Source organism: Triticum aestivum, chromosome 2A (assembly GCF_018294505.1).
Source record: "Triticum aestivum cultivar Chinese Spring chromosome 2A, IWGSC CS RefSeq v2.1, whole genome shotgun sequence".
In the NCBI taxonomy this organism is placed as follows: domain Eukaryota; kingdom Viridiplantae; phylum Streptophyta; class Magnoliopsida; order Poales; family Poaceae; genus Triticum; species Triticum aestivum.
The window spans coordinates 463,356,411-463,365,957 of NC_057797.1; the positions used below are offsets into that span (position 1 = coordinate 463,356,411).

Genomic DNA, 9,547 nt, shown 5'->3' on the forward strand with positions numbered 1-9,547 from the left:
TTCCGTTTCTTTTCTTTTTACAAATCAAGAAAGCTAACTCCCAGTCGACTGGAAGTTAGCGACAGATTCACATGATTCTGGAGCCGCTCGATCCGCTTCTGCTCTCGCACGATCCCTTCCCAATTTCCTCGCGCCCAGAATCTTCTCCCGTGATTATAGGACAGTTTCAATTATCATTAAGGAAATATGTTTTTTTAAATCAATACTTTTCTTAAATTCGCAAAACCTTTTTGAAATTCGTGATTTTTTTCATTTCTGCTAAATGCATGAACTTTTTTCTTCAAATTCATGATTTTTTATTTAAAATTGATAAACTTTTCTTCAAGATTGATGAACTTTTTTCAAGATCGATGAACTATTTTCCAAATTCTATGAAACTTTTTCAGATTTGATGAACTTTTTTTTAGAATCAACAAACTTTTTTCAAATTCGATGAACTTTTTTTAGATTTGATGAACTTTTTTTTAATCGATGCACTTTGTTTCAAAGTCAATGAACCTTTTTAAAATTCGATGAACTTTATTTAGATTGGATGACCTTTTCACAGAATCGATGAACTTTTTTCAAATCCGATGAACTCTTTTGAAAAAGATGGATGAACTTTTTCCAAATTTGATGAACTTTTTTCAAATCGATGACTTTTCTTTCAAATTCGATGAACTTTTTTTAAACATCAATGAACTATTTTTTAAAATTCATAAGCTTTTTTCAAAATTTGATGAACTCTTTTTATTTAAAAAATCAACTTTTCCAAAAAAAATCAAATAATTCACAAATCTAATAAATAGAGCGCATACATTGGTTCTTAAAACTTTCGCGGCCATTGTAGTCGTGGTGCTTACCGGCTGTAGTGGTTAAGAAAATTGTTCTTGTGTTGTGCCTGCAAGGCGCGAGTTCCAGTCCTTGTAGCCACACTTTTTTGCGTGATTTTTTCGTGAGGCATTTTTCCTTCTACTGCACGTGGTGGGCTGGCCCATGAGGTGCGGTGCGTGGGCGCCAGCTACCTGTTCGGGCGCTTAAGGCGCCAAACAGGAGCTCTCCAAATTCTAAAAATAATAGAGCACTCCACAAATAGACGGAGAGAGATTGAATGTGTTTTCCTTATGGGCCAAACGGGTGTATTGAGCCCATTTAGACAGCCATAGGACTCTACACAAACCCTAAAATTACGCGTGCTCTGATCCTTTCTCAAAAAAAAAACGCGTGCTCTGATCATTCCCCCTCCCCAACGGAAAAAAATTCTATAAGACCAGGTCTCACGGATTAGCAGGTGAGACCCATCCTGATGGATGACACGTGTCATTCACAAATCACAAAGCATCCACCCCACCCCCCACCTGAAATCAGGGGGGGAGAGATTAGATGCTTTGTGATTTGTGAATGCCACATGTCATTCATCAGGGCGGGTCTCACCTGATTTATATGAGACCTGGTCAGACAGCCTTCAGAGTGATTAGGATGGCGCCGAGAGGAGACCATTTTGATACCCATGTCTTCTCTTCCTGGACTTGTCAGTGCGAAGCGTCCTGTTGGCTCCCGTTTGTTTACTCTGCCAGGGATGGTTAACCACTGCCGTGCACAATATGCTCACGGCCGCTTCTACTTCGTATCTAATATCAATAGATGGGAAACGCTGGTTCTTGACCCCATGACAATGGAGTTTTCTACTATTGATGGCCCTCCCATGGACAGAGTTTGTGATGAAGACATATGTATCGTGGAGGCAGATGAAGGCAGTCTCGGGATGTTTCTAACGTACCAAGACTATGACAGAAGCATGATCATTTATTGGCAAAGTGAAGGTGATATTTCCGGACCATGGCGCGAAGAGAAAAGAATTGTTGTAGGTGACATGTGTAGAGTTTTTTCTTCCGAAGGGAGACATGTATTTGGACATGATACTATTGCATGTTTCTCATTGGATGCCAAAGCATTGGAGCTCGAGAGGGTATGTTACATGATTCTGGATGAGGCGTACCCATATAGCAATCTTCCACTACCGTACGCATTACCCACCGTAGCATCAGGTCAGCTTCATAGTAATTCATACTAGTAAGCTTCATAATGTATCCTAGTTACCTCCTTTCCGTTCTTGTCTAAAGACTTCCTGTTTGTTCTTTGTTCCAGGCCCCAAAGAGACGCAGCAGACCAGAACGATTGCTGAGGAGATGGAGGACGCTCAGGAGATGGAGGATGACGAGTACCTGTTCTAGGACCTTGAAGTGGATTTTCAGTTACTAGAAGAGGAGAATGACAACGATGACGACTTCTTGTCAGAGCCTACAGTGACTTTTGAGTTAACAGCCGAGGAGACGCATAAGCAGGTGGCTGCAGCCATTGGACACTCGAATGTCTGGAACTCGCACCCCAAGAACTACGGCCCCGGATCCAGGGTTTGGTAATAATCCCCTCTCTCTAGCACCTACATACCGTGCCCTGTCTTAGATTGGTAGCAAGAGGCGGTTTCTCTATGTACGTGTAGATCCGCGGCGCAAGCTGGTCGCTTAGCTTGTGTTTGAGATTCAAGATTTACGTGCCTTGTATTATTTGCTGAGTTTGTGACGGGTTGCGGCTTGGGTTTTTGTTGTTGCAGCCGTGTCTGTGGCAACTCACATGGCCTGATCCGCAAGTACGGGCTAATGTGCTGCAGGCAGTGTTTCCGCAGCAACGCCAAGGACATTGGCTTCATCAAGGTATGCGGTAGCCACACCGTTGGTCGATTTCCTGAATCCCATGCCTGAATTTTATATCATCCGAGTGATAGTTTATGTCACTCCATGCTTTCTTTGCAATGTTACATGATTTGTCAACAAGGCTTCTCTGTATGGTGAACTAGTTTAATTTGTTGTAGACCACCAGCAGGTAAGGTAGCATGGACTATTACGTAATGTTTGATATGGCATGTTAGATTCACTTGTTGGATAGATGCGTGTGCTGCTCCCCTCCTGCTCCAATAATCTTCCTGGTCAACTTTCGCAATCATCACCTCATGTTCTGCCTTATAATATTGTCATCTCTTTGATCTAAACTCATGAATCATTAAACACCATAAGTCATCTTAGGACCGTTGCTGCAACTATCTTCATGACTTTGGTACAAAGCTCTATTTTGTTGTTCCCACATACATGGAATGCATTGCAATAGTATGTATATCCATTAAGTAGGTATATATACATATCCTGAGTAACTGTAATGTACTGGAGTATGTAGATGATTGAACATTGGAAGGATATTTCTGATTAATTGTAGGTTTTATGCTTGAATTCATAGGTTTGGGTAAATTATGTTTCTGTTCTGATGCATTTGTTTTTACTGTACATCTCTTTTATTTCCGAATACCTGAATGTTCGTGTTGTGCACAGATTAATTTTAGATTACTGAATGTACACTCTTGTTTCGCAGTACCGTTAAGATTGGAAACCTCAAAAGGAAGCATGGAGTAGGATGTCATCGTCAAAGTGTGTTGATTCATAAGGACTATCTGTATTATATATTATGTAATGAACTAAATGTTTGAATCAGAGTAACAAACCTTTGAAACTGTGCTGCCGACTTCTGCTTGAGCATGTGAATCAGATAATTCTGTTGCTATTGTGTCCCGTTATGTTTTTTTGTTTTGTTTGTGAAATCTGATTACACTTTGATTTGATGCTACATTTGCACTCAACAGGTTCATATCCATGCTTTTGTCTATTGTTCCTGAAACAGTATCACCTCAACTTTGCTTGTTGTCCTAATTTTGTATGATCTTCTACTGAATTATGTTAATGGCCTGCCATGATTGTTTATGATTTAACAGACTCGTGTCCTGTTAAGTCTTTAGATTGAACATGAGCTGTAGTGTTTTTTATCAAGCTAGGTAATATGTTTGTGACCTAAGCCGAGCTTTACATTATATTTTTGTGCCAGATGTTCTCTCTAATGTATTTTTTGTCCGCATGGAAGGAAGAGATCACGTGTTCATTCGAGCGATCGAACACGCGATCTCTTCCTTCCGAGTGAAGTACACTAACAATGATTGTTTTAAAAAATTGATGAACTTTTTTCAAATTTGATTAACTTTTTTTCAAAATCAATGAACTTTTTAAATATTTTGGTGATTTTTTTAAAAGTCGATGATTTTTTTCTTTCACAACTGATGATTTTTTTTCAAATTCGATGAACTTTTTTTAGAATCGATGAACTTTCTTCAAATTTGTTTTTTTTTCAAAATCAATGAAGTTTTTTCCCCAAATTCATGAACTTCTTTTTTGAAGTTTTTGACCTTTCTTTCAAAATCCCTAAACAGTTTTGAATTCACAAACTTCTTTGTTTTTGCAAATTATTTTGTTCTTTTTCCTGAAACTCGCAAACTTCTTCTCAAATTTGAAAAAAGTAGTAGATCTATGATTAATTTTTTCTTCCAAAAGTCAAAGGGCAAACTGGTGTACCATTGAGATGCATGCGAGTCCCGACTCAAAAAGAAAGATATGTGCGAGCGAGCGGATGGACGAGCGACCGAGCGAGCGCTGATTTCTCGTTTTTCTGGCCCGGCCTGCTATATCTCTCCTTTCGAGTGTGGGGATGGCTAACTGGTGCTGAGAGCGCCAATTGGGAGCACCATCATGATCCTCTTCTTGTTCAGGATCTTCTCGAAGGAATGGGACATGAAAGTGGGCTTGGACCAGTTACGTGAATAGGCAACATCGAACATATAAACCCTGCTACCCTACCCGCCGTTCTGGAGGCTTTGCATCGTGAGGTGATTTTGCTTCGTCCGATCTGCCTCGCTGGCGTGCTTCTACCCCGCTGTTGAAAATCCAGCCACCCATTCATCTACACGTCATACTTTCATGTGCCGCTGGATGACGGGCGGTCCTCCTTTTCTTGTGGGTCCAGTTTTACAGCGTGTCTCGCGCTTATCCTGTGTGCGAAAAGATGAGCTCCGCAGCGAGCGTGGGGTTCTCACGGTGAAACCCTAGACCAACCGCCCGCCCCTTCGAGCCACCAATCGCTCGCCCCTCGAGCCCTGCATCCCCTCTTCCCATTCTCTCCATCACCCCTACGCTGCCTCCTCCTCTCCTCATCTCCTCCTCTGCAACAGCGTGTGGTCGCCGTCGTCGCTCATCTCTTTCGTCGCGCCCTTTATCCTCCATGGCTCCTCTCCTGCGTCCATCCTGGCGGTGGCGACCTACAGGCGAAGGGCGGCGGCGGCGTTAGATTCGAGCTGGAGTCATCTCCCGCGTCCGGAGCTTGTGGTCGGCCAAAGTCCTCTCCCGTGTCCGTCCCGGCGGGGCCCGCGACCTGCACCTAAAGGGTGACGACAGCTAGAAGAGAGAGAAGAGGAAGGGGACGAGGGAGAAAGAGATAGGAAAGAGGAGACTAAAGCTTTTCCCCCCAATCCCCTCACAGTCGCCGCCCCGAGCTCCTCTTTCCCTCCACTTCCCCGACGCCACCACTTGTGCTCGGCAGAAGGAGTGGCTGCAGTGATGGCAGATGCACGAGGAGGTGGAGGAGGAGGAAGAGGAGGCCGTGGTCATGGCGGCGCGACGGATATCGTGTCCGGGCGGCGCGGTTGGTTGAGTCGGAGGTGCTAGCGCGCGGGGTCGTAGTCGAGCTGGGCGTGAGGAGAGGGAGGAGAGGGATGGGAAGAATGGGAGGCGCAAGGACGGCGGCGGTCGCCATCTCATTCCCCATCTCTTCTCGTTGCATGTCCCCCGTGAGTTCCTCTTTCTAATCCCCTTCCTCTCCACAAGTTATCTTTTTTTTTTATGAAATCTGTATGTTCGCTCATTGGGCGGCCAGGGATGCTAGAGATGGAGGCCTCGGCAGGAGGAGCTCGAGCCGAGGAGCGCGCCCTCGATCCGGACTCAGCAGGAGAAGGGGAGCAGCAGCCGCGTCGGCCTCATCGCAATGCGTGCAGCAAGCTGAAGACGCGGCAAGAGCGGTGGTCAAGACCGCGGTCACGGCTTCGGGGTACCACAGTCGCGGCTTCAGGGCTGCGCACACGTCAAGCAATGGCGAGGGCATCTCATGTCGCACACCGAGGTGAGCTTCACCAAATCTCTCTCTCTCTCAATCAATGATCGCTTCATTCCGTCTCCTCCCCTTTTTTCCTCTTCTCAGACAACAACAGATGACAAGTTGCAATGCCCCATCTTCAGCTTGCAGGTTGCTGATTTTGGTCTTCTCCTCTTGCTGGTTTGCTTTGATTAGTAGAACAAGTTGCACAACATGTGTTTGTGAAAGTGCTTCTCACAGATGAAACCTTTTTTATGCCTAGACCTGCCTTCTTTCTTAGGAGCATATGCTTGCTAAGACATTGTGGTCTAAATTTCATAAATAAGGCCGTGCATTTTTTTGCTTGGGTCCATTTCAATATCTGGAACATGTGTTCCTTGTGTATGCACACAATTAGTCTTGAATCTCTACCAACAGAACATATGTTCTTTTGCTAGAATGTGTTCTTTTATTATAAATCAAGGTCAACTTTTATAACCCTACACTGATTTTGTTTTAACTTGCAATCCGCAGCCTCGCAAATAATATGTAGGTGTTAGTGTGCTCTTATCTGGTTTGTAGAAATGTTTTAATTGTTGCATTTGAATTCATGTTTTCTGTTATGGATTATTTACATGTTCAATAAGCTTAGTAATTTCTAATAAATATATATATGGAAACACCACAATTTCAGTTTTCTTTATTCGACGGTATGAACAACAGTTTTCAGTTTCATGCATGTCACAACACAGGTCAATGGACATTCAGGAAATATGTGATCAGCTTTCAACAGGTCCTGCATCGTCTACTAATAATCTATCTCGACAACCTTCTCAGGTTAATTCTCAATCTATAACCACCAAAACATGCAGTTCTTTACCTTCGCTGAATAGACAAAGGCAATGGCCACCCTTTTGAGTATTGTTGTTCTTAAAGAATTAATCCAGCAGCAAAAGAAACAATTGAAATGACATGCACTAAAATGACCGTTACATAAATCAAGGATTATGACATGCATTTCAGCAAGCAATTATTGAACATATAAGAAACTATTTTGTTATGTTGGGAGGTGATCACATAAAAGGCATGTCATTACCTATACCATAGAAATTTGGGAATGCATGATACATGTTGATATCCCTAGACCTGCCACTGTTGTATTCTTCTCCTTCCATGTCACCTTCGCTTGCTTGTAGCAATTCTGTGCAACTCTTACATGTATAACCCTCTATCTTTTTCTTTATTCTCTAATCATCATGCATGTCCTCAAGTAATTGCTTGATCCACTGGTTGTTTATATTGTGGAAAGAAAAATCCATCTGATTATATTTAATATTCTAATGTCCTTCATTACCCAGGTGTTATCTAACAAGGTAAAATATTCTCCGAATGAGAATGGCCAACAGAATGATAGTCTTAGCACTAAAGCACCGCATCGGGATAAGGCTGGGGTTGAGGAATAAGTTTTCTCTTGTCAACCTGTCACACGGTTATCTCTATTCCCTGCATCTAGGACTGCTACTAGAACATGTCGTTCCAAGTTACAACAATGATCTTTCTACTCATGAGTAGTCCTTCTTTATGCTGATGAATTTTGATGCATACTGTGTGCAGACAATAAGGCCTCCTCGGGCATTAAGAAAGTACAATCAGGTAGCAGTGGAAGTGATCCGTTAAAAAACAAGTAATATCTCTGAATTATTGCACTAGAATGCATGCATAGTAAATACCATGACCTTACAAATTTACATTTGGTCCCTTCTCCTTTTCTTAGGAACTTGGAAGAAGCTATACATATGCAAATAGAGGTTCAGACACAGCTCCATGAACAGCTATAGGTGCCTTCTCTGTTCCTGTTTTCAAGCTCTAATTGGATGGTGTTGTTGTCGGCGTATATTTTCTATAGTAGGAGCATTCTTTTTCTAGCTTCACAATAATTACTGCCCTTTTGTGTGGATATGAACCCAAATCCATATTTAAATGGGTGCTAAATGTTTTTGCGGCATTGTGGACTTTCTAATCTGGTCATATGTAGTTAGTGTACAGTCTGGTCCTTTTTCTATAGTGTGAGATGTACATATAATGTTCTATTGTATGTGAGGCCCATGAGGCCCAGGCCCATGTCAGCCAAGTGACCATTGACCTAGAAGGAGAGTGCTCCTGTTCAGTCCAGCAGAGCCGCCACACACCAGCTCGGTTGTTCGAAGGTACTTCCATCTCCCAATCCTACATGGTATCAGAGGCCGGTGATGGCGGGGCCTGGCGGGAAGGCCGGCGGACCTAGGCGGCGGTGGAGCTCACCTGGGCGGCGAAGCTCTTCCCTTTTGCTGCTGTGCGGAGTCTGGCGGGAGCTGCGGGGCGGCTGCGCGTGAGCTGTGCGTGCGCAACGCAGAAAGGAGGCGGCCGCGAGCGACTGTGGAGGAGGAAGGAGGAGGCGGCAGCGGGAGCTGCGTGGCCAGCGGAGGCGAAGCTAGGAGGAGTGCGGCGGCACTGCTCGCTCTCGAGGAAAGACGGCTGTGCGTGGCTGCGTGCGCACGTGCGAGGAGGCGGTGCTGCTGGCTACTGAGCTCTTGAGGCTTGGCAGAGGAAGATGAAGTGGGTGCTATGGTACTGCTGGGTGAGTTGGTGCTGCTTGGCAAAGGAAGCAGAGGTGTTGCTGGGTGCAGTGGTGCTAGACCTGCTACTGCTGGATGCTGTACTATTGATTCTGCTGAGAGTTGCTGCTGAGATGAGCTGTTTCGGGTGTGTTTAGAGAAGGTGTAGCTACTGCTGCTTAGTTTGCTGCTGAGTGTACTGTTGAGTTGCTGGAGTGAGTGATCCTGCTGTGTTCTGCGGCTGCTATTGAAAGAGAGAGCTGTGTGTTGCTATTGTGTGCTTGGTGCTGTGCCGCTGGTGGTGCAGAGCTGTGGTTGTGTTGCTACTGATTGGAAAAGGAAGGAGCTGTTGTGGGCTGCTGCTGCTGTGCGCTGAGGAGAGGGAGGAAGATGACAGGTGGTGAGGTCAGGGTCATGGAGTCAGTGCGGTCGGATGATGGAAGTTCGTGTGGTGCAGAGGATGGAGGAGGAAGGCACGTAGGAGATGAAGTGCTGAGAGGAGGCGGAGATGTAGCTGGGTGTGCCTCAGCAAGCAGAGACTTGGAGGATGCCCTGCTCACCGCCATGCAGGAGGAAGCTGTGTTGCGTGCACGTCTGGCCTCCGCCGAAGCGGCATTTGATGCTGCACGGGCAAGGGTGGCTCGCATGAGGAACACGGAGGTCATCGAGGAGAGGACACGTTCGGCCTTTTTTATCTGTACCAATGGAGATGGCACTGAAAATGCCGCAATTGCTGCTCATAGGACTGATCCGGAGTGGATTCTAGACACTGGTGCTTCGCAATATGTTGCAGGTGACTTCAGTGAGTTTGAGTCATATGATGAGCTCACTCCCTCTCAAAGTAACATGATACATACTGCTGACGGGACATCGCAGCCTATTAAGGGCATGGGGACAATTCAATGTACACTTGATATTAAGTTATCTTCAGTCCTACATGTGCCATCTTTTCCGATCAATATGTTGTCTTTTAG

General features: G+C 44.7%; 1 long non-coding RNA gene across 2 annotated transcripts; it reads left to right on the forward strand.

Moving 5' to 3' along the window:
• Positions 1 to 1,633: 1,633 nt before the first annotated feature.
• On the forward strand, positions 1,634 to 3,591 carry LOC123185407 (uncharacterized). Of its 2 annotated transcripts, XR_006493375.1 has the most exons (5): positions 1,634 to 1,843; positions 1,932 to 2,027; positions 2,128 to 2,398; positions 2,594 to 2,693; positions 3,403 to 3,591. It is a non-coding gene; the product is annotated as an uncharacterized lncRNA (long non-coding RNA). The 2 variants fall into 2 exon arrangements; XR_006493374.1 differs by having other exon boundaries at positions 1,642 to 2,027.
• The last annotated feature ends 5,956 nt before the right edge of the window (positions 3,592 to 9,547 follow it).